General features: G+C 37.3%; 1 protein-coding gene and 1 pseudogene across 1 annotated transcript in view; both read right to left on the minus strand.

Moving 5' to 3' along the window:
* The window catches only part of BICC1 (BicC family RNA binding protein 1), a 290,122-nt gene that overhangs the window by 132,952 nt on the left and 130,830 nt on the right, over positions 1-26,340 (minus strand). The gene's annotated exons all lie outside the window — the stretch shown is intronic.
* The window catches only part of LOC144232405 (5-hydroxytryptamine receptor 3E-like), a 42,626-nt pseudogene continuing 17,697 nt past the window's right edge, over positions 1,412-26,340 (minus strand).

Genomic DNA, 26,340 nt, shown 5'->3' on the forward strand with positions numbered 1-26,340 from the left:
ACTTTAACAATGATGAAACACTACAAATATTGAATGCTGACTACTGGTATGCATGGTGAAGGGCTGAAGTGTGCTGATGTCTCCTTGCCAGTCTGAAATGCAATAACAACAAAAAAGTAGATGGATCGAAGAATAAATAGAAGGATACATAGATCCATATGTGATAAAGCAAATATAAAGAATTGTAAAATTTAATTAATGGGTACATGGTATTCCCTACATAATTCTTACAACTTTTTTGTACTTTTATAATAAAGTGTTAGAAAAGCTTTAAGTAACTAATCTGCATTTCTTTAAAGGCACTAACTAAAACTTAGTAATAGATTCAAGCACACATCTTCCTCCTCCTTTTCCTTCACATCTTCACTTTTATTGTGAATCTATAAATGTTCACTACTTTGGGATTTATAACCAATTCAATCAAAGAAATCTTATCATTTTAGTACATTTGAAATCATTATCAAGCTTCTAAAATATGTACTTTGCAGAAAAATACCTAAATGGAAATATTTTAACACATTTTAAGCAATAAAACCATGATAATTCAGAAAAAAGAAACTGGGGAAAATTCCAGCTAATAAAGGAAAAATAATGATCATTCTGAATGATGCTACATTTTAAGGGATACTGTTTTTTTACTTCCATACTTTGGTAGCTCTTTACGACCCATTTAATAAGGAAATAACTATCACTGGCATACCAAATGTCACACTGTTATTCATTAATGTATTTTTAAAAAAATTTTTGCTAATGTTTTTATTTCTGAGAGAGAGAGAGAGAGGGGCGGCATGAGCAAGGGATGGTCAAAGAGAGAGGGAGACACAGAATCTGAAACAGGCTCCGGGCTGTGAGCTAGCTGTCAGCACAGAGCCTGATGCAGGGCTTGAACCCACAAACCATGAGATCATGACCTGAGTCGAAGTTGGAAGCTTAACCGACTGAGCCACCCAGGCGCCCCCATTCATGTATTTTTTAAATGTTTCCTTGGGAATACTGTTTTTATCCTTAATTTCCAGTATCAAACCCAAATTCTTCCACTTAAGGAAAACCCCTAGATCTTTCTTAGCAAAAATTAGCAACTAAAATTTTTTAAAACTACTAAAGACTTAGTTGAATTTTACTAAAAATTTATCTTCAAGAATAAAGTCAAAGTGTCCTTTTTTTCCCCCCTGAAAATAAGCTTACTGAGGGTGAATAAACTAAGGAAGTATTTCAAGAACCTGAATGCTGAGGAGGGAGGCAGAACTCATGGGAGAGTTGAGGGGATCAGATCGCATGCACTAACTTCTGGAGGGCAGTGGGAACTACCTGGGTCTGGTCTGAAACTGCATAGAAGGACTGGGTTAAAAACAACAAGGTGGTTGCTAGGCTGGGGGCTGGGATTGGATGGGCATGAGAACCTGGCTGGTTTCTAGAGGCAAGAGAAGTTCAAGACTGGGGTTTGTAGGTGGGCATGTGAAGAAGTGTTCCAGAGGAAGTGACCCTGACCACGGAAGAGGCCATAAAGAGTAGGCAGAGGTGGATGAACACAACGTCCATCGTGTGGCTGAACTGCACTCCCAGGACCACCAAGTGCTGCTTCTGAGCCCTGTGTTCCTACTGGCTCTTGCTGATGCAGAGCATCCATTTAACTCTGCCTCCTTGTTACCAGGCACCCTCCCCACCAACTCCACTGGCTCCTTCAGGCCAGGCAGGCAGGCAGGAATGAGACCCAGGCTCTTATTTCCCTCCTGGGTTGCAGTGTACCCATTTCTTTGGGCGGGTACAATGTAGAAACAAGGCATGGGTGGTTTCTGGGTGGTGGTAGCCAGGTATAGCAGGGAGGTGATAAAAATGGTCTCCAGCAGGCTGACCTGCACCATCAGAGAAAGACACAGAGCAAAGGAAAAACTGATAAAAGGGAAACCAGTGGCTGGGCATAAGTCATTTGTCATAACCAGAAAGACAGTGTAGCCCAGTGCTGTCTTGAATGGGGCATTATTCTCTTTCTGCTGGCAGGTAGAAGCTGAAGGCATTGACAACAACCAGAAAGTCACTAGATACCAGAAACCTCATCACGTTTAGGCTGGGCCTGTGCCTTGATGGCCACTTGTTGAGATGAAAGAGCTGCAGGTGAGTGTGCAGTTCTGTTCATCAAAGGGTAAATGGAAGATAGTCCAAGTTACATATGCCAATGACTCACACTGGTTTATATCTGCTGCAACCTTCACAGGTGACATAAGCCATGTGACTTATAGGTGCCTAATCCATATCCATGAACTCAATGAAGATAACTGGAAGTCACAGGTCCTGAGCTGCCATGCTGAGCTTCCTGATGCCCCCATATTCCTCTGGACTCCACCTGATGAATGGATTGTACTAGACCATAATTAGCCACAGGAATGATGTCATCAGTTGAAGCTGTGCATCACTCACTTCCAGGATGTCAGACAGCATGATGGAGATGTAGACATGAGTGGGGATACTGTCATTGATGGATGGATAAAAACCTTCCTGTTAAACACTGCTTGGGAAACAAAAGGATCTTCCCTCCCTTCTCCTGACCCCCGCTGGTCAATCCTGAGTGATTGGTAGTAAAATGGTCTGGGCTCCTCTTCTTTTAGGCAGCCAGTGGAGAATAAGGCAGAGGAGGAAGGATAAGGCTTCCCCATGTAGCCAACCTCTTTCCATCTTCCTTTCCTTGGGTCTTCTCTGGGGACTTAGCGATAATGTTACTCTTCACAAACCACAGGCCACACCAGGAGCCCTAGCTCAAATTATTCTTTTAATTAAAGCTTATGAACTGACTTTTCAAAACCAACTACCAATTAAAAAGCTCAATATCAACTCTCATTCATTCATTATTTTCAGCTGATACTTACAGAGAGTTTCTATTGTGGAAAGCACAACTGTAGATACTACATAAAAAAAGAGTTTTCACTAAGTAGCACAAGTATTTTAATTACATATTCATATACACTGCTTGGGATATTTTGTTGCTCATTTTCAGCAGAAAAAGTCTTTAACATACAGTCTGGTGAATATTCTAAGACAGTAACTTTCCTTACTGTACATGCCATCAACTTAGACTTTAACTGTACAAAACTATTTTTAAGGGTTTATTTATTTTGAAAGAGACAGAGAGAGAGAAAGAAAAAGAAAGATAGAGTATCTCAAGCAGGCTCCTTGCTGTCAGTGTGGAGCCCGACATGGGATTGCATCTCACAAACCATGAGATCATGACCTGAGCAGAAATCAAGAGTCAGACACCCAGGCATCCCTGTACTAAAACTTTTTAAATACCTTTTAAACCTCAAAAGAAAGGTATATTAATCTCTCAAGTAAACATCTAGATACTGTGTCTTCTTCAGAGCCCCACTGTTAAAGTAAAGGAAAAAGAAATAGCTAAATGAGCCTAACACTGGTCCTAAGTCCTAAGTTTCTTTCTTTTCTTTTTTTAATTTTTAATTCCAGTACAGTTAACATACAGTGTTATGTTAGTTGCAGATGTACAACATAATGATTCAACAATTCCATACGTACAACACCCAATGCTCATCATGACAAGTACACTCCCTAATCGCCATCACCTATTTCTCCCAACACTCCACCCGCCTCCCCTCTGGTAACCATTAGTTTGTTCTCTATAGTTAAGAGTCTGATTCTGGGTTTGTCTCTCTCTCTCTCTTTTTTTGTTCCCCCTTTGCTTCTTTGTTTGGTTTCTTAATTTCCACAGATGGATAAAACCATATGGTCAATTTGTCTTTGACTTATTTCACTTAGCGTTATAATCTCTAGCTTCAACCATGTCCTTGTAAAAGGCAAGATTTCATTTTTTGCTATGGCTGCATGATATTTCATTTATCCATTCATCTATCAATGGATACTTGGGCTGCTTCCAAAATTTGGCTATTATAAATAATGCTGCTATAAATACAGTGGTACATGTATCCCTTTGAATTTCAAGTTCTAAGTTTTTAAATTCTTTACTGGCCTGATCAGAAAAAAATATTAAACTAGGTATAGCCACAATTTTACAGAGGGAAGAGAAAGCTTGTTTTATAAGTTGTTGGGTTTTGCTTTGTACACTGTAACCAGTCTAAAGCAAATGCTTTCCATAAATGTGGTAAACAAACACCAAACTCCATTTCATCAATTAAACCAAGTTTTCCCAAATAAGAAAATGTCAACTCACTCCATCCATTTTAAAATGATGCAATCCTTGGAATGTGTATTTGTTAAAAGGGCAAATGAAGTCGTGTAAAGCTCAAATGTGACCAGTGGAATACAGGCTGTTGTGCTAAAGGTAAGTTTTGAGTTTTTCAACCAGGGTCAAACAGAAGGGTGAGATTCAGAACACTGTAAATTTATCTGGAAAAAAATTAAGTGGATAGTGTAAGTTTTAAATATCATTGATAATTTCCTTTTCTTTTATAAGGCCATTCAAGTAATGATCAAAACTCACATAAGATAAATTCGCAGAGGAAAAGGCAAGGAAATGTATTAGAAAATGCTTTTTGTATAAATTGGTATCTTACCCAAGGTAATAATGCACTGACCAAAATCAGAGCATCTAAAAATAATGCAAAACTTCCATTTTTTAAAGCTAAAAAGATTCAGGGAATCTTTCAAAACAAGTTTTACTTCCAGATGTACCCTGTGCATTTTGTTAAAAAGCGAAAGACCATAAAATATTCAATTCTGTGTTTACTGCCAAATTTTTTATTTATTATGTTCACAAAAAAAGTAATTTACAGCAAGCCAAGATGATACAATGGGAAAAAAAAAATTTATTGAGCACCGGGTATACATCAGCACTTCATAAACACAAATATACATGAGTTCCACTTCCTCTATACAACCTTGTAAAGCAGGCATGATCCCCATTTGACACTTGAAAAACAAGTTTGGAGAGATTAAAACTTTCTTAGGATTACACAGCTGAGTCAGGAGAGGCCTTTATTCCTGGCTCTGTAATTAACTAGCTCTATGTTCTTATTAGCATGTCACCTCTCTGACACTCATAGGCAAAGTAAAATATGCAAATATTTTAATTCCATTAAAAGGTGATTATGATCTTTTAGAGATTGATGACAGATGGTCAGACTTCTTACTTTTCCTCTACCGCTATCTTTCCTTGCCTTCATCCAATTTTACTGTTCCTCACCCATTCCACAAGAAGATAGGGAAGGAAGCTGCTCTCCCCCTGCCTCCCAAAATAAAGAGTACTTAAACATTTTGTTTTACTTAAAATTTTTTTTTTCTTAGGCAGAGAAAGAGCGCTTGCGTGAGTTGGGGAGGAGCAGAGGGGGAGAGGGAGAGGATCGGGAGTGGGAGACAAAAAGAAAGTAAATCTTATTAGGCAGGCTCCACATTCAGTGTGGATCCCAACACCGGGTTCAGTGTCATGGTTGGGAGATCGTGACCTGAGCTGAAATCAGGAGTTGAAGTGAGCCACCCAAGCAGCTCAAAAGTTTTGTTTTAGATATCTGATAACACAGCTAATTTTTAAAGGAGAAAAATCTCAAATAGAGAAGTTAAAACTACTTCCTAAAATTAGAGCATTAAAGACTTTTACTTTGCACTGTACTTTTTCATAATTACAGTGAACAAATGAGAGCTGTATAAAATTCCCTCAAATATCTTAGGTAAAAAAAATTATTACTGTGTTCTCATAACATGTCTGGTAAAGAAGCATCATAGTAGCTAGGAAGAAATGGTGTGTCTAGACTAAATTTAAAAGCCATTCTTAACAAATTAGCTTTTTTAAATAAGTTTTTTAATAGTTTTTATTTATTTTTGAAACATAGAAACAGAGCATGAGCAGGGGAGGGGCAGAGAGAGAGGGAGACACAGACTCTGAAACAGGCTCCAGTCTCTGAGCTGCCAGCACAGAACCTGATACAGGGCTTGAGCCCACGAACCCTGAGATCATAACCTGAGCCGAAGTCGGACTCTTAACCGACTGAGAGGCGGCCCCAAATTAAAAAATTAGCTTTTTTTAAACTGAAGTACAGTTGACACACAATGTCACATTAGTTTCAGGTACAGGACACAGTGACTTCACAAGTCTATGCTCTGCTCAGCACAAGAGTAGCTACCATCGGTCACTATACAATGCGACTACAATACACTTTACAAATTAGCTTTTAAAGGACTAGAAGGCCAAAGAGAATAAGTAGTTTTTTCTGTATCCTGTTTATAATCTCCAGAGGTACAAACTCACAGCAATTAATTAGAAAGTAAAATTCTAGTTTGTTAAGTAATAACCTGTGCCTTCCTTGAAACTGACAAGCTGAACTGAATTGAGAATTTTCCATTGGCCGTAATCACAAACCTCTTACCTAGTTCATTACTGAAAAGTCAGAAAAAGCCATCACTTCCAATATATTTGTTGAAAGGGGTTAATCATTAAATTGACAAGACAGGTTAAATAGGAGCAAATGCCTGAGATATTTTTACTATCTTATTAATTCCTTGCGGGGGGGGTGCCTGGGTAGCTCAATGGGTTAAGCATCTGACTTTTGATATTGGGGCTCAGGTCATGATCTCACAGTTCATGCGATGGAGCCCCTCACTGAGCTCTGCACTGACAGCATGGAGTCGGCTTGAGATTCTCTCTATCCCTCTCTCGCTATGCCCCTCCTCTACTCGTGCTCCCTTGTATATGCACTCTCTCTCTCTCAAAAAAAAAAAAGGCATTAAATTAATTAATTAGTTAAAACAAAATAAAACTCCTTGCAGGGAAGAACTCAAGGGAAAAACATAAGGAAAAATTCACCAGATATTTAAGAGAGGAAGATGACATTAATATTTGAATGCCTACTCTGTGACATGACAGGGAGGTTTTATGTAGATTGCTTGGTTTAATCAGTCCTTTTTTGTAATCCAGTACAGTTAACATACAGTGTCCTACTAGATTTAGGTGTACAGTAATCACAGTCTAATTTAGTCCTAAAAAAGGTAGAAATTATATCCCATACAACAGGTGAAGAAAGAGACTCAAAAATTAGGTAATTTGTCCAAGGTCACATAGCTAATAAAGGCTGGTGTATTTCCAGGTCAAATATATTTGGAAATATACTTAAATGAAAAGTCTAACCTCTTTATACAACCTCCTCCCACCTTCTCTGTGCTTGGTCAGGGATTCGAAAACTAAAAAGTCACATTCAGCATCCTATTAGAATTTTAGTTTTGGCTGAAGAAAAAAGAACAATATGATTATTATATACTATATAAACCGTTACACCATAGGTATGAGAAGAAGCACATACAAGTTGCACTTGTAGAAAAGGGTCAGCGGGACATTCAGATAAAGCTATTTAAGTAGAAAAACATCTTAAAACTCAGAGTAAAATATAAAAATATATTTTGCTAAATAAGAATATTCCTTAGATAAGAAATAAATAAGTGAAGGCTGGGGTCAGCATTTGCCACAGAAATGTCTCTTACCTCGTGGCCTATAGTGTGGATTTTAACAAACCAAGTTCAGAGAACTGAAACTAATGCTCACAACAGAAAGACATAAAGCTTCAAAGATTGAAATATAAATTCCCACTTAGTGATCAACAGTAGAGATGAGTGTCTGGCTTTGCCTTAGTGGAATGAGGAAAAAGAAAAAAGTTTCCTGAGAATTCTTAAATACAAGTCTATAATTATGCACTCTTGGTGACAGAATTAAAAAAAAAAGTTTACAGCAATTTAAAAATACTGTTCAAAGAAGCCTCATGGATAAAATTCCAATGAACATGAGCTTACAATTAAAAAAGTCACTACAGATATAAGGGGGAAAGCCATGAATAGTGATTTATCACAAGTATGTTGAAGGAATCAGATACTGTCAAAACTATTCATGTAGATTTTAAAAATACTTAGTTATAAGGACAGGTACACTAAGAAAGTCCCTTTCCTAAAGCTCAGGCACATAATACCTGGGTCAGGGGGAGGAAGAGGCTTACCACTCCACCTTCTACCCCACCAGGAACCTTGCAGCAAGCAACAAGCAGCAGCCCACTGCTGGGGAAGAGGCAAGAACACTGAGAGAGCTGGGGGCCCAGGTATGCACTGTGGCCTGAACACTGACAAAACACTATGCACTGAGATCTCATACTAAGCTCAAGGTAGCAGTAGTTCAATACTAAAGAAATTTGAAGTCTGTGCTGGACTCAAGGTAACTATAGCAGCAACAAAATTCAAATCTAACTCAACTACTGACAATACTGACACCACTGCCTATGTTAATAGCCTGAAGGAAAGACAGAAGTAGACATTGATGGGTATTAATATTATTTACTCCTGTCTCTATTGTTCTTTAGTACACAATATCTTATATTCAACTAAAAAATTACTAAACACAAAAAGGAAAAATTAAACCATTGTTAATAGATGACATGGTCAACAGAACCGGACTCCAACATGGCCTGGGACTGTAAATACCATAAGGGACATTTAGAATAGTTATAATTATGATAAGAATCTAATTGAAAAAATGATCAATGTGTGTTTATGGTGGTGAGGGGTATTTATCAGAGACATGAAAACTATGTAAAGGGTCAAATAAAAATGCTCAAAATGCTGAACAGAGTCACAGACTGTGAAAAAATACTTACAAATCATATATTCAATAAAAGATTTCTATCCAAAACTCTTACTACTCAGTAAACATCCCAAGAACATAGCAGCAAAATTTTGAACACTGAACAGAAGTGATAAGAATGGTCAACAGTCGCATCAACTGTTCAATATCAGTCTCCAAAAAATGTACATAAATGTACATAAATTCATGATGAAAAACTGCTACATATCCACTAGAATGGTTAATCTTAAAAAGACAGACATTACCGAGTGCTGGAAAAGCTGTAAACAATGGCAATTCTCATATGTTGCTGGTGGGAATCCAAAACTGTAGAGCCGCTTTCCAATTAAAGTGAAACATACACTTCCCAAAGGAGCCAGCAATTCCATTCCAAGGCATTTACCCAAGAGAAATGAAAATATTTGTCCACAGACCTGATGTGGATTTCAAAGCACATTCATTTATAACAGCTATAAAATTTAAACAATTCAAATGCTCATCCACTGGTGAATGAACAACAAGAAATACTCTAGTATATCTACACAACAGACTACTACCCAGAACCAAAACAATCAACTATTGGTACACTTAACAACCTAGATGAATCTCCAAAGATTTAGTCTAACTTAAGCCACAAAGGACTAAACACTGTGTGATTCTACTTAAATGACATTCTGAAAAAGGCAAAACTGCAGGGAGGGAAACAGATCAGTGGCTGTCAGGTACTAGAAGTTGAGGGGAAGGAAACTGTTCTTTTAATAAAAACTTATAAATTGCATTTTCAAGACCTTCAAGATAAAAATATCTTTCATTTGTTTATTCAAAAAATATTTACTGAGTGCCCACAATGTAGCAGGCACTATTACAGATATTGTACCAAAAAAAGTTTCTTTTAGTTGCACAAGTATGAATTTTCAGAAGTGATGGGAACAAATGCAACAAAAACTCATTTAATACAAGTTTTCTACATGCTGACTGAATGGTGTCAGAACTCAATACTCCAGATTGTTACAAGATATCCTACATATTTTCATGCTAGTTTATTACAAATTTATTAGATGAACCATATAAAACTGCAATGTAAGCAGCAAAATATTTCTTTTCTGTATTCCCCTAGACAAGAAGAAAGAAGCTGTGGAAGTCTTCAGTGGTAATGTCACACCTTTTCCTCATTGTAATGCAGTCTCACCTTTTCCTCATTGTAATGCAAAGTAATAGCTTAGTTTCTGGTCAAAACACCTGATATTTTTGGTGCATGTTTTTTGTTTTGTTTTGTTTTTTCACTTGTTAAGAACTTTCCCAACATCCAGACTGAAATATGTTATTCATCTTGTAAATAAAGATGATTGCTATGGAGACTTAACCAACCTCTGGTTTCATATTTCTAATGTAAGAACTATAGGACAACAAAATTATTCCCATTTTTAGTTAAAAGTCTGATATTTAACTTCCTTATCATTAGTGGAAAACATGAAAATCCTCTTAAAAGGTTTAGTTCATTCAGGTATCTTAAAATAGACTTCCTATGAAAAATAAATACACTTTCCAGAATCAAAAAATGACATGAAATATCATTTTGTTAATGAATCTATTTTAGATAATATAATTCATGCAGATAATTCTGGAAAAATACAATTTTTGCACTTTAACACTATCTTAACTTTTTTCATAACCCACTGGGACATTTATATCCGTTTGGTAGGATATTTTCATGACCTGTGTTGATAGTATTCTGGCCTGTAGAAGGGCTAATAATCAATTCCAGACTCACTAAAGTTTCCTTCAGATCCACTATATGACAGCCATCACTCAGCATAAATGTACACATTAACATGATGGAGCTTCATGACCATGTGTGTCTCACAAAGGACCTCATTACAGAGAAAACAAAGAACAGAAACTTAGAAGAGATGGAACTTTTTATCCCTCATATTTCATAACAATTGTTTAGAATTCCAAAATATGAATGTTTTCAAAGTTAAAAAGTATATTTCTCTATTTTTCCAATTTTTTTAAACCCTACTCTAATTTTTATGCTTTTGCTTTCTTGATTTCATCTTTCAAAACTCTAACAAATCAAAGTTATGGAATTTAATCTTTGGTCTAATGACTAATACTACAAAGCCTCATATTTAAAAATCCAAATCATATCAGATTTTCAGTCTGTATAAATTCAATAATGTAATCCAAATTTTTAAGTAAGTGAAATTTTACTTAAAGTACTCAGTTACCCTCCAATTGACTTCAGGTATTTTCCACTATGTAAGAGATTATCTAAGGTAAACCTGTGCCATATAACCTTTGCATAATGAACTTGTGCCAACAAATGAGCAAAATCTGAACATGGCATACAAAGGTAACTCTATACCTTAATTTTAATTGTTTAAACCTAAACATTGTCGATAATAGCAACCGACTTAACAATCTTCAGAAAATGAAAAACAGATGCAAAGTCTTAGATCATCATGAATCACACAGCAATGGAATTTAGCTTTAGATCACTCCTAGGATTCTTCTAACTATAATGGGGTTTAGGCTGTGATATTTATAATCTAAGCCAGTGACTCTATACTACTTCTCCCTTCATATTTCCTGAGGGAATGAGGTTAGGACAGCGGGTACATTGAGGGTAGGGGTGCCTGACCTCTTTAAAATGCCGTATCCCTATCAGGGAGGAGGAACATGGAACGTGTTTATGACAATGCCCCTGAATTTAGTGAAGAAGCAGAAAGAAGCATGAGATATTTCAGAAACAAAACATAAAACCCAGACTCAGTATGTGAGCCCTTTTAATGTCACACATTTGAAGAAAAGAATCTCCTCCTTAAAAAACCTGACAGCACCAGGTTGCTACCAATATACCAGGTGATGTCATTTTAGAAACTACATCCTATTACCACTAAGGAAATTCAAAACATTAAAATAAAAATCCAGCTATCAATACCCCACTACAGTCTCATGATCAATAAAAATTTACCTCTATTCCACGTATGGGAGAAATAGGCAAATTATAAAAAGAGAAGCTGATAATAAATATATATGTTAAATCTCAAATACTTCATGAGGAAAGAATACACGGTTTGAAATATTTAAAAAGACAATGCATGTAACACGTCAAATATAGTGATTTTCAACTTGTAGCACATTAAATCACCTGGGAGACCTTTTCTCTTTCCCTTCCCTTCTCCTCTTCCCTTGCGTGAAGATGAGAAAAACTAAGGAAGTAGCACCGTGATGGGGAAGGGGTGCCATGAAGAGGCATCTTAGGCAGCATGCCTGGAAGCTAAGGAAAGGGGTTAGGTGATGGGAGCACAAAGGTGGCAGAGGAAGGAAGATTCCTGAGTAGTTGGAACATCAAGCATAACTAATTAACTGGACACAAAAGCAATATCCTGAGGATAACCGGGAGCAAGCTTTCGCAATTTCTGGAGAAGAGAGAAGGCTAGAAAAAGCACTGGAGATACTGCGTTACAATCTGAATGATCAGAATAAACATTTTTCTAAAGTTATACAGATACAGATATAGAAATAGCATAGATATACATATGTGTATTATGTATACACACATATATCTCCTAGTTCTATTTGCTGAGAGGGCCTAGGAGTTATGGTATCACAGAGACTTAGACTGTGATTCTAGTTAACATAATCTACTCAAAAGGAGGATCAAGGTAACCCTGGAACATCTTCTCCCAATGCTCAAAGAATGATAGGAATGTGTCCAAAGCAAGCAAGCAAACAAACAAAAACAGGAATCAACTAGAAAGGGCTCCAATCTAGGACAATTTGAATATCAAAATAATAAGATTATCAAATTGAAATCCACTGAATAAAAGGGGATTCCATAAATCCATAATGATATGAATAAGCAAATGAATAAATAAACTGATAAATAAGAAAGTTCCTTCTTCCAGAATATCAACTAATAGATGTGGATGGAATAATGACAATAATTACCATTCAGCAACTATCACAGAATTAGTCTTTTAAAAAAAAAAAAAGGCATCAATGAATGCTAGGACTGTAGGTGGAGGTTTGGTGAAGAACAGGATATTGGCATACTATGAGAACATCTCACAAAATACTAGTTCAACAGAAAGGGGATAATGGTGATAATGGAGAAAGTAGTGTTTACCAACTTGAGAAAGTGAGTGGTGAAACATATTGGCACAATATGTTTCCTGATGTGATAACACTGAATAGAGCATGGCACCACTCCTGCCAGTAAAGCATGGCCTGAGTCTGGTCATGGGAAAACACTGGACGGTCCTAACTGAGGGCTGTATAGAATGAAAGGCCTTTCGAAGGTATGAGAAACAAGGAAAAGACTGAGGAATAGATTCTACACTGAAGAAGACTGACAGACATGACAGTCTAAATTCAACACATTCTTGTATATGGTCCTGGACCAGGCAGGGAAAAACAGACACTACTGGGGGCATTTTGGTGAAATTGGAATGGGATGTGTACATTGCACGGTGGTTTTATATAACACCAATTTGCTGATGATAACAGACAATTCTCCACACTTCCCATCTTCTCTTACTGTGCTATCTCTGGTAATAGTACCAATCTCATATACAGGTGATGGAGCATCATGTCAGAAAAAGACTACACAGATTAATAGAAAAGGGGGAGAGTTCAATAAAATGTTAATAATTGGGAATCTGGGTCATAGGAATGCAAGAGTTCTGCACATTTTTGGAAGTCTAAAACTATTTTAAAATAAAAACAACTTATCATCTAGGGAATTTGCTAAAAATTACAATACCCTGACTACCTCAATTAAATAAATCACTTGGAGTGGAAATCAGAGGCCAGTGTTTAATGCACCTAGGAGAATCCACCAAATTTGTACTCTACAATACATAGTAGTTGCTCAATAAATGGTTTATACAGCTGCTAAAACTACTTAGGATAACTTCACATGTCTATATGCAGAACATATTGAATTTTTTTAAGAAGACAACCTTGGATAATTGTGAACCATCTTAAGCTGCAAAGACCCACCACAAGTGATGAGGTTGATGATACTGTTACCAAAGACAGTACTAAAAAAATTATAAGTAAAATATTAATAATAACAGGAAAGCAAGTCTTTAATCTTTCGAATGCCTACTGATATCACAAAACAGTTACTGAATTTGATGTCAAACAAGGATACAAATTATTACAAACATTTGCCCAAAGAATCCTCAGAAATTACAAATATCAACTTAAATAGGAAACAAAATGAGCAAATATAACTGACAGTTACTTGTGCCAAACGGGTTTTTGAGTGGCTCTTTAAAACTTAAATCTTAGTTTATTTGGGTGTTTGAGGGTTTTTGTTTTTTTTTTTTTTTTTTTACTAAATAAGAGAACTTATATAAAACAAGGTGGACCTTATTAAAAGTGCCTCTAGTTTCAGAGAATATTCTCCTCTTTGTTCAAGAGTTTATGCCTCTTCTATGCCTTTTTTCCCCTCTCCCCCTTTTGCAGATTGCTGAAAATTCATTTCTGTAAGAATAAACAGTTGTAAACAGCTAAAAGCTCTCCAGCCTTTTAAGATTTTTCACCTTAAATTTCATCCACACCATGTAACAATATGTAATATACAGCAGGAAGAAAACATGAAGGTAACCTTCAGATTCAATTGGAATAGACTCCCATATATATTTTTAAAGGTAACAATAGGGTAAGCTGCAAAACTAGAATGTGGGGAAAGGAAAAGAGACTAAAGATCTTTTAACTTTGCCTGTTTGTTTTTTAATATTTAGGATCCTGATTCCTGTTAACATAGCAACTAAGCAAAAATTTAAATTAACATAAAACATAAAAATTTAAATTAACATAAAACAATTTTGAAGCTCTTCCTCAACTTACAATGGGATTACAACCCAACAAACCCATTATAAATTGAAAATATCCTAAGTCAAAAATGCATTTAATATACATGACCTACCAAAATCATAGCTTAGCCTGGCCTATCCTGAACACACTTAGAACACTTACATTAGCCTATAGTTGGGCAAAATCATCTAACACAAAGCCACAAAGCCTACTTTATAATAAAGTGTTGAACATCTCATGGAATTTATTAAATACTGTATTGAAAGGGAAACACAGAATGGATGCACGGGTACAGAATCGTTGCAAGTGTTTGCCCTCATGACTGCATGGCTGACTGGGAGCTGCGGATTGCTGCCACTGCCTAGCATCACAACAGATTGCTGTGCTGCACATCACCAGCCCAGCCTAGCCCAGCCCAGGGAAAAGATCCAAATTCAAATAAGAAGTAGGTTTTCTGCTGAATGCATATCACTTTTGTACCACTGTAAAGGCAAAAATATTTTAAGTCAAACCATTGCAAGTCAGGGACTGTTTGTACATTTGAGAAATCTTACACTAAGGTAATTTCAGTGGCCCCAGCTACTCCCACTCTTCTCCAAAATCACTGTGTATATTAAGTAGGTGCCCTTAAATTACGGGAATGTTCATTCATTCAAGGGACACTGAGTCCTACTGAGACACAAAAGCTACCATAGGGCACTTTCCTTTGGAACATACCAAAAATGCAAAATAGGAATACCTGCCTTTATCTGGATATAGCATATCTACTATACTACAATGCAGTATTGCTTGCAAATGAAAACTCTAATGACGAATAGATGATGTACAACACAGAGCATTTGAAGGATCACTTCTAGCTTCCAGTGATTAGGAATGATTTTATGAAAAAGATAGCATTTAAGTTGGACTTTCAAAAATAAGGCAAAAGTTGGGATAGAACAACATTCAAGATGGATAAAATGATATGACTCACTGCATTCAGAGAACTGCTAGCAGCCCATCTGGCACCAGTACATGATTAGTATAAAAAAGCTGAGATAGAAAAGGCTGGAAAGCAAGGCTAGGGCAAAAAGCGGAGGCACTTAAATTATCCTGGCCAGTGCCTGGCTCATAATAGATGTTCAATAAATATTTAACGTTGTAAGTCATGGAGACATTGTCAAGACTGTCTGCATGCCCAGATGCAGTTAACCATCTGAAACTTACTGAAGGTTTTAAGGAGTCCTGGCAGTGTGTGAAGATGTCATTTATTTTAATTCTTTCAGCTGGTTATAAAAATGAAGAAATTAATAGAGTTGTATTCTCAGATCAAGAACTAAAGGAATAAAAATTCTGGAAGACCAAACCTACTAGAACCTTTATGATTTAAACAATGATGTTTTCTCACTGAGGTCAAAATCTGTGCCTGCTAACATTATACTTGCCAGAACAAAGCAAGAACAGGGACACTTGATAAAGGATAAACAGTACCCTGTGACTCAAACGGATTCAACCTGATTCAAACGGACTTGTGGACTGAACAGAGAGGCAATCAAAAGTAGACTTCATCAATTTTCCACACTGGACTATTTTCAGTTCAAACGTTGCATGCTTTGAAGAAATGCAAAAAACTACATTTTCAAGGGGACAAAAGCCACTCTTCAGCAGAGAAGTTTGATGCTTATGAAAGAGGCTTTAAATTTTTGCTACTGTCTTTGGTGTGCACAGTCTTAGTGTTAAGTGTAATATATTGAGTATTTATCCAACCAGCAGGGCTCAGTTTCAAAAAGAACTGAAAACAAACCAAGCCCATGAAGATGATGCAATATCCCTGGAATTTTGGAGACAACTCCATGAATCCTAAAACTATTTCTGGCTACTTGGCCAAACTCAAGGCAGTGTTTGTGTCTGTGCATCTCAGTGAAAAACGCATTCTCTTTTGTGAAATATGGCAGCTACCATCAGCAGGACAAAACATCAAGATTCACTCACCTTGACTAAATATACTCCACATTTTGGAGAATAACTTGCTTTTAAATACAATATTCTCAACTCACCTTATTAAAAGTAATCAGTGACTAGGCTTTAATGGCAGTAACTATGCACTGCTGTGTGACTTAGTATATTAATATCTTTATTGGCATGGCCAAAATGTTCTAGTATATACAACAGGCTATCTGCTCAGCCTCCACTGTGTACAAATTTCAAATTATGAAGCCTTCCACTAACAGCAAAACTCACTTCGGAAAAGGAAGAAAAGAACTAACACTAAGTTCCAACTAGGCTTATTTTCTTTTACTATACATACAGAATGCTTAAAAGTTCTGTAATCAGGGGCGCCTGGGCGTCTCAGGCAGTTAAGCGTCAAACTTCGGCTCAGGTCATGATTTCGCAGTTCCTGGATTCGAGCCCCATGTCGGGCTCTGTGCTGACAGCCGGCTCAGAGCCTGGAGCCTGTTTCAGATTCTGTGCCTCCCTTTCTCTTTGACCCTCCCCTGCTCACACTGCCTCTCTCTCTCGCTCTCATAAATAAATAAAACATTTTAAAAAATTTTTTATAGTTCTGTAATCAAATGAATAAGTAAAAACGAGCTACATCCTGCAAGACAGTATCAATATTGACTATCCTTCTCCCAGAAATCATGAAACAAAAATGTTTAACAAGGTAGTACCCTCTGCTCCCTTCCAACTTTAAAATGTTACATCTCTATAAATTTTTTAAAAATTAATTCCAAAGTAAGGTAACAAGTCATTATATACTTGAACATTTTAAATGGATAGTGCTATAAAACATCAAGTCAAAACAATAAACCTTTACTGAATACCTATGATGGGCATATCAAAGCTCACCAAAAACATGACGAAGAGTTACTAACCTTCCTGGTAAGGACTATACTCACACATGCATGCATGTGTGCACACACATCATTACCTTCATTAGTAAAGCAAATAAAGGTTCAATCATTGTGCCAAGAGATGGCAATAACGGTGTGTGGATTAATATGTTAACTCAGCTATCAGTAAGGGCTTCAAAACTCGAGACTCTCAAATTTCCATTTATGTAAGTAGTGATGGTTTCTTTTCAAGGTTCTTTTTTAACTGTCATTTGAAAAATCAGAAAATGGTACAGCTGGCAGAATTGTTATGCTCATTTAGTCTAATTCCTTCATTCAATACATGAGAGCATCAATTTATAAAAGGGAAAATTGCTACTCAGAGGAACACAGCTAATTAACAGTTCTTGTCTTTCTCAATATAAACACCTCTCATTCCACTCTTTTCTCAACTGTTGAGTATGAATCTTAAATATGCTTTCTGTCCCAATTCATTACTGCATTTGGACTGCCCCTCTGGGTGGTTCCTTAAAACTTAATATCAGGTGATTCTACTGAGTAATTAACATGGACTTTGAATTATCTTAATCTTGTTATATCAAAAAAACTTCACTTTTAGTTAGGCGGAACTTCACAAACCTAGAACAAGTTTTCAAGGTTTAAGAAAAGCTGTGGTCCTGCTCTTCTGCTATATATTTGAGACCATAATTTGTTTTCAATCCTAACTTCTATTTAAAGCAGTAGTTTTTTTTAAAGGCTAAAGCTTTAAAAACACATGTTATATTTACTTGGCAAAAGCCCTCTGGATACAAGTACTTTACCATAAGGATTGTAGATGTATTAAAAAACATGTAGGAAACAAAATCATCAAATGAAAAATTGAGAGAATCCCAGAAGGAATATTAGGATAAGAGAATAATAAAGCCAAAGGGAAGACTGGAACACAGAATTTCATACATCAGGGCTTGAATGGTCACTATCCTAGGCACAAATTTGATCCCTGCCTCTCTCAAACAAAGAAACCACATCTGTACAGGAATCACAGTGTCCGTAAGCTAAAAAGTAAGCCAGTTTCTCAGGGTGGAAGCACAGAGGTTGCTGGTAGTAAGATCTGCAAGCAATTCCCCCAGTGGTTCCTCATAAAAGTCCAGTCTGTGATGGGGTAGATGTCCTCCACAATACTGGCGTGTGCTGGACTTTTCTGCTCACAGTCTTTCTCAATACAGGCTGATGGCACAGTGCCAAATAAGAGAGAGACAACCCATCTCACTGTGCTGCAGAAGTCATGCAAGGGAAGCCAAATCTCCCCTGGAGAAGAGTCGGGCTTCACTCCAACTCCCAGACAAATGGGCGATTAAGGCCACAACGCTGACAGCCTGGTCACAATCACTGTAGTCTGGAAAGTGTTCAAGGTAGGCATTCCTCATCGCCTACAAAAGTCATTTGTAAGTTGGGGACAGGGTGAAGAGGAAGCCCAGTAATTTTTTAGTCTCTAGAAAGCATGATTCAACAAATTCTAACAGAAGTTTTGCCATTAATATTTGTACTTCTCGTAAATTTTCAAGGACTAACTACAGTTGGTTTCGTCTTTTCCTGCTACAACATCTTTTCATCTTGACTTATTTATTTTTAACAAAGGGAGCTCCAGGTTGACTATAAAAGCTCATTAAAAGGATATAAAGAGACTTGGTTTTACTGAAAAAAATTTTAAACAAAGGAGGAATGAATTAATATGCTATGTTGTAAGTAACAGTAAGAAATAAGTCCAAATTAGCAAAATAAGCCATTTCAATAAAACCTGCTCTGGGCCTATAATACCACAAAGCTTGAGGTCTAAAATCAGAATCCAACAGCTCCAATTTGTTAGAGTGTGAGAAGAGTGCAACCATTGTTTCAAGGATTATAGGCATGAATCCATCGAAAACAGGGTTGTCCTAGCTGGACTGCAACCCACATCGTCTGAACAGTTGAAGCCTGATATAACTAGTCCACAATGGAATAACTATTCAGTCGAGATAGTAATATGAACCCCACCATCACTATTTTTAACTGTGCTCTCTGGAATCTGTCTTCCTTACTCATCTCTTATTATGAAAGTAAGAGTCCATAAAGATTTGGTCACTTCCAGTATTAGAAACTCAGTCCAGTGCAATGTAAGACTCCATTCTGACAACCAATTCAGAGTTAATCCCACTATCCATGACCAGCTAGATTTACAGCTCAGGACATTCAGGATAGCATGGGAGAAGGGGGAGGGAGGGAAGACAGGGACAGAGAGACAGGCACACTGGGAAGGGGGAGCTATTCTTTCCTCCCCTAAAACCTCTTCAGAGCTCCAGATCATCTGTTTGTTGATGGTAACTAGCATCATTTTTAATAAAATAGAAATTGGGAAGAAATCAGGTTGAGTACATGTGTTATGTCATTAAACTTTCTTAACTTTTTATTTTTAGGCAGATGTGTAGTGGGTCAGGATATAAGATGTTTTTATTGCTGGTTACAGTAAAAATAAAAAATTAAATCCTTTCTTTCTATCTCAGATGGTGGGGCAATACAATATGGTAGTTATAACATGGTCTTGGGAGCCAGACCACCTGGATCCAAATTCCAGGTACTAAATCTCCCCATGCCCTAGTTTCCTGTATACATAAAATGTGAACAATAATAGAACCTATATCATGGAGTTGTTCAGAGGATTAGATGAGTTAACACATGATAGTCTATCAGATATGCTAATAGAGATCAGCTCTTGGGGGAGGAGAAAGAAAGAAAGAAAAAGCCTCCTAACTTACCTAGATGCAGCAGCAATCCTCTCTCCACTGCTTTCTAGTGATTTTCTGACTAAGACTAGTGAGCTACTGACAACCTCTACAGGGAAGATCTGTAAGAGGCTCTCTTGTGGAGAGTCTGTATGAGTTTTTGAGAGGTACCCTTGACAGTTCCCACTGCACACTTCCCTGACATAAGAAAACCAAAATCCTCCATGTCTCCTTAGCCCCTGACATCAGCAGAATACCTAACGGTTTCCAGGCCCTGGCCTCTATTCACCTAGCAGTCAGGTTTCATAAGTCGGTTACTGGAAGGACAGCACAAACCCAGCTGCCTTGAGTGGTATCTACTTGGATCACACTAACCAATGGGAGAGTTTTTCCCCAGTTCTCTTGTCCAGTCTCCCTCGGGCATTAGGGCACATCATCAAGCCTGTTGCTTAAGCAGCTATGCCACTAGGTAATAAAACACTGATCTCCTCTTCTTGAAGATGTGCCTAATCTTTGAGAGATTTCGTTGGAAAGTCCCTTCTCCCAAGAAAAAATCTCTTAACCTATTCCCCCCACAGCTCAATATCCCTAACGATATTCCATCTCCTTCTTCCCACTTCACTCTTAATTAGGGAGGGGGTTTGCAGGGAAGCAGGGTGGTTTGTAGTGGTGGCTATGGGTATCAGAGCAATTTCTAACACCCATTAATAAAAGTGAAGAAGTGTGCAGACTCAATGTTGACAGTTTTTCCAAAACGCTCTTCAAAATGCCTATGGCCCTTCGATCTGCATCCTAGTTGCCAATTATGGAGTAATAGAAAAGGTTCTAGCCAAATCCTGTGTAGGGAAGCAACCAAGGAAAAAAGAAAAGCAGAAAAGAGAGAAGCAAGTAATCAGAAGTGACCACAATTAGGAGAGACAGGAGTGCCAAGTAGCCCTATGTTCAGATGATGAAAAGGATTTCTAATAATGGAGAGGAATTCTGTACCTCAGTGCTCTGGCAGTCAAAGACATAGGGTATGTGAGAAAGAATGGCAGAGAGACAGAAAGAGAATAAACATGGTACTTTGCTCTACATAGCCTTTTAAATCATAGGCTATCTCTACAGTAATAACCTAAGTCATGGCACAGTGGCTAGTGGCACAAGAGTGTTGTACACACCACAAAATAAAACTATGTATGATAAATGCCTTTTAGGGCTTGGATTCAAAGCCTTCTCTAGAAAAGGGCAGGAGAAAATAGCATTTCCAATGGGTGAGCACAAGAAAAATTTGAAGGACCTGTACAATATTGGGACATTGACTCCACATGCACTGTGATGCATATGAGAGCACAGCTCAGGAAAGGATAGTTGCTGGGAGTATTTCTGTATATTGTGAGCATCTAACTAAAGCAGATGACTTCAGCCATACTCTAACGTAGGACAGGGTCTCAGACCTAGGCACTGACGCTGCCCTTACTGCAGCTGAGTGTGTCAAATTCACTTCTAAAAACTTTTCAAATTCAAATAAGGCATAAAAATACTAGATTAAGTCAAAAAAAAGAATTCAGCATGTCATAAAGTTGGAAAAAAAAGTTGTGACTTCTGGAAAATACATTGTTGAATGCAGTGTATGCTCTGAACACTTTACAACACTTAGAAAATCAGTCAATCATGGCAGTGCCTGTCAACTTTTCTCTGCACTTCTAGTCAAAGCTAAACACCAAAGGGACCTGGACCTGGAAAACTTTAGCCAGTTTCTTGTTTTGCAGAGCTATGCTACTCTCCCATGATTACACACACACACACACACACACACACACACACTTTTTTTTTTTTTTTTTTTGCAGAAAGTTCTTGAATCCCTTAAGGACACATTTTGTAATGGTGAAGGATAGCCCTTTATACTCCATCATCAGCACAAAAAAGTAGTTGTGAGTAGCCAAAGAAGGTTTTGTGACTTGGAAAAGTCTTCTTTTTCAAAGTGCTGATAAGCCAAAAGACACAGATTATTGTTAAGACAATGGTTTGCAGGAGTGTGGAAAATCAATCTTGGGAAAAATCAGTCCTTCAGTCTTTGATACTATATCCACTGTGATTCATTTCTTTGGATTCCAGATAACTAGTATGTTAGAGTATATTAAAATACTCCTTAAACCCATGAATTGTTCTTAATTTCTTTCGAATTTCTGAATTAAGCTAAAGGCCAAGGATTTTGATCCTCTAAAGCAGCAAAGAGATTTTTATTTTTACATTCATGCTATTTCCTAAAGCAATGTAATTTCAATGCTTTATAAACTGGAATTTCTTTCAGCAAAAAGTTGACATCTCCTCCTGTCAATTGGTCACTACATATGTAGTAAGCAAATATTCTATGTGTAATGCTAATTTTCTCATTAAACAAAGCATTGTCATGTTTTTATTTGGAAAATCGTTAAATGATTCCATGATCACCAAATAGAAAGTTGTAAATCTATGTTTATGAACAAGAAAAGTTGATGGCTAGCTAGCTAACTAGTTTACAAAGTAAATGACAAATAAAGCTGTATATAGGTATATCCGTCATAGGTAGAGAATTAGAGATGCTTCCAAATGTGCACACTATCTTTGGGGAGGAATTTAGCTATTCTTTATCTATCTGTTCTGTACTCTTCTGTCCTTTTTTTTCAATAAGTGCATAACAAAAAAGCCATTTGTTCCAAATAGAATATAAACTTATGAAAAGAAACATTTTCTGTTGCATTTAAAACTAGCATGTAAACCCCCTACAACAGAGAGTAGTCAGTATTAATACAGGAGCTGGCAAGAGAGACAGACCACCTATCCCAAATACAGCACTATCTCCAGCCTTTTTCACAAGAGAATCTACCAATGGCCTAAGATAACATTGTTTCTTCAATTATTTCTACTGTGAGTTTTCTAAAAAGTTCCATGCAGGAGACACACAGATACCGTGTTAGTCACAATCAAAATGTTCCAGATATAAGAGTTTAAAGAAAAAGAGTTATTGCAGGGGCGCCTGGGTGGCTCAGTTGGTTAGGCATCCGACTTAAGCTCAGGTCATAATCTCACGGTTCATGGGTTCGAGCCTGCGTCATGGTTTTGAGCCCCATGTTGGGCTCTGTGCTGACAGCTCACAGCCTGAAGCCTGCTTCGGATTCTGTGTCTCCCTCTCTCTCTGACCCTCCCCTGCTTTTTCTTTCTCTCTCTCTCTCTCTCTCTCTCTCTCGGAAATGAAAACATTAAAAATTTTTTTAAAAAAAGGTTATTGCAATGAGAGTTTACACATCAAAAGGAAATCTATCTTTACAGTAATCACCACAGACTCATGTATATGTAATGATATTCAAATAATGCAGGCAGTCTACAATACTCTAAGCCTATTTGGAAGGATGTATATTCATTTCTCAGTGGGAAACATGGTAAAGCTAATTCTGTTAGTATTTTGTGGAGAATGTTAGCCCAGATAAATAATAGGTTACTTTTTTCCATTACAGATCAAAGGATAGTTCATATGTCACTTTATTATTGCTATCCCAACTCTACATGTTTATTCCATTTGGGAAAGCTGAAAGGAAAGTTATATTTATCAGTATTTTGTCCCTTGCATGATTGACACATTTAAAAGGTGATTTCTTTTCAACTTTTACACTTCATAATTAGTCTGCATTTCTTACTTAATAGTAAATGACACAGTACTATTCTTGGGAAAAGTTGGCCAGGAGAGGCAATGCAAAACAAAAGAAAACGATGGACAGACCTATGGTTAAACAATTATTTTTTAAAAATTTGCCCATCTCAGGGCACCTGGGTGGCTCAGGTGGTTAAGCATCCAACTTCGGCTCAGGTCATGATCTCATGGTTCGTGGGTTCGAGCCCTGCATCAGGCTCTGTGCTGACAGCCAGCCCAGAGACTGGAGCCTGTTTAAGATTCTGTGTCTCCCTCTCTGACCCTCCCCTGCTCACGCTGTCTCTCTTTCTCTCAGAAATAAATAAAACATTAAAAAATTTTAAAAAAATAAAAATAAAAACTTTGCCCATCTCATTACTATTCCAGAGGAATATGTATTTCTTCAATTTCACTGGCACTGCTCAAAATTCATCTAGAAAAGTTATTTAAGCAAAGTAATGAATGTAACTGAATGTGTGAAAATTCTGTACATGTGCCAGAAGAAAGAGAAAGATACAAAAAGCCAGCGTATACTCAGCAGGAAAATCCAGTAATGAGAAAAGAAAGCACCAAATGAAAAGGCAAGTGCTCCTGGAAAGATGGAGTTGTTTTCTTTATATAGTTTCCATTCACCTTTAAGGCAGTTCAAATGACCTGGCCTGCAATCTTGGACAGTGTGCCCTTGCTTTTAAAGTCAGTCAATTGGCCTCCTGGGAAAGAAAATTTAACTTCACTACTGCCTCAGAATGCCAGTAGGATTGCTGGCAAAATTCTGTATTTCAAGTTCAAGTAGTAACAGAGTTTACTACATTTTGAGCCAGGATCACAAAATTTAAATTGAGAAAGCAGCCAGGTTGGACACTTGGGTAGTGTCCTTTGTGTTTGTTGAAGCCTGCCTAGCAACTACTGGCCATTTCTGAAAGCACGTTCACCCTGGAAAAATAAAGAGCTGCCAAAATGCCAATATGGTTCTAACTGCATACCTTCTCCCTTTTAGAAACTTATCTATCATCAGCTTCCCTACTTTGAACAAAGGTACAACAAATTGCATATGTGGGGGGGGGGTGCCTTTCTGTCCATATAAAAAGCAAATGCTTTGTTTGAACACAGATGAAACTTGTTATTAAAAGTTGACACTTAAAAGTAACCTTGCCTCTGGCTTAAAATACATATGGGCATACTAAAGACAAAGTACTTTTGAGCATACACTATACTGTCAAAATGATGAAAGAAGACAATCTCTACATTGTTTTTAATTTAAATTTTTAAGGAAGAGGACATGGTAGAAATATCAGATTTCAAATATCTTTACACAGAATGCTGTTTTTTTCTTTTTTTTTTTATAAGACTGCCCTTCCTGACAACATTAGCCAAATGAAATTCAATTATATATTTAAAGCTTAAGGATATTTACAAGTCAGAGAAAATCCCTGTTTGTATCTAGTTCCAATCACTGGAATGTGGCCCTGGATGCACAATCCTAAGGAGTTTTAAAGGGAAGCAGCTGTGGAATGCCACAGCTCATATGTGACACATGTGGGGCTGAAATGAAAACAGGCATCCCGGGCGCGGGGCGGCCAGGGTCTGTTTCTGTGCTGCTTGGGCTAAAGTGAGAAAGCACTGCTCTCCAGACTGTTTATGAGATTTGGCTCAAATGAGCTAAACTGTCTCCCCTGCACAACAATGTCTGTCTCAGGTGGTGGAATGAGTGTAAGGCGCACAGGCAACAGCAGCCATGTGAACCTGGCCAAGTCAGTCAAATTCTCTGAGCCAATTTCCTTTCTCTAAAATAAGAATAAAGCTACAGGGTTTCTGTGAGGATTAAGAGATCTCTTCTGCAGCAAGTGACTTTGCACAACATCTGACACATCAGAAGTACTCGGAAAAGGGTAGTTATGTGTTGTAAGTACTGCTATTGTTAGAATTATTAGTAATAAAAATCAACAACTAATAGTAAAAGCTAGAAAACTATTTTATCTACCTCAGCTGGGAGAAATAACAGTCACAGAATATATATACTTGTAGTTGTATAGGTCATCCTAGATACTCTTAATTTCTAACCTTTGTAGAATTACTTTGACTCACATTAGGACATAAAAAGAAGCAACTTTATTTTTCTTATACTGAGACATAACAAGGAAGAATCATATTACAGCTACAGTGGTTGCTGTTGACCACATATTCCACCAGACACATGCAGCAGTGTCTCCTTTAGCAAATTCACAGGTCTCCCAAGGTTCCTGTAGCAAAAAAGCCTGTGATCTTCCTAAGCCACTGACTGTTTTAAACTTAGAGACCTTGTGAGTCTTATAACCGGTCAGATTTCTTTTTCAGCTTTGACCATGAGGGAAGCTGACATGCTGATGTACTGTTTATAAACCTTATTGTTCCTCACATCAAACTATTTTCCAACTCTTATTTTCCCTTCCCAACAATTTCCTCTGATTTATTTTTTATTCTATGCTACTAATAGAGATTATTAAGCCACTACAAATCTGTTTTTGAAACAAGAGATAACATAACGTATCTTAAAGTTTGACCATTCTGCCATTCAGAATTCAGACTAAAAATATAAGAATTCCACCTAGTCCAGCCAAACTCAGGTTTGGCAGTAGTGGAAAGGTTTCTCTGGTGGACAATGGTGATAGACAACAAGGGAGCAAGGTGCTGCAGGAAATACCTGGGAAGTTTGACAAAATCAGACGCAAAATAAACCAGCAAAGAGCTATGCAA

Source organism: Crocuta crocuta, unplaced genomic scaffold (assembly GCF_008692635.1).
Source record: "Crocuta crocuta isolate KB4526 unplaced genomic scaffold, BGI_CrCroc_1.0 scaffold244, whole genome shotgun sequence".
Classification (NCBI taxonomy): domain Eukaryota; kingdom Metazoa; phylum Chordata; class Mammalia; order Carnivora; family Hyaenidae; genus Crocuta; species Crocuta crocuta.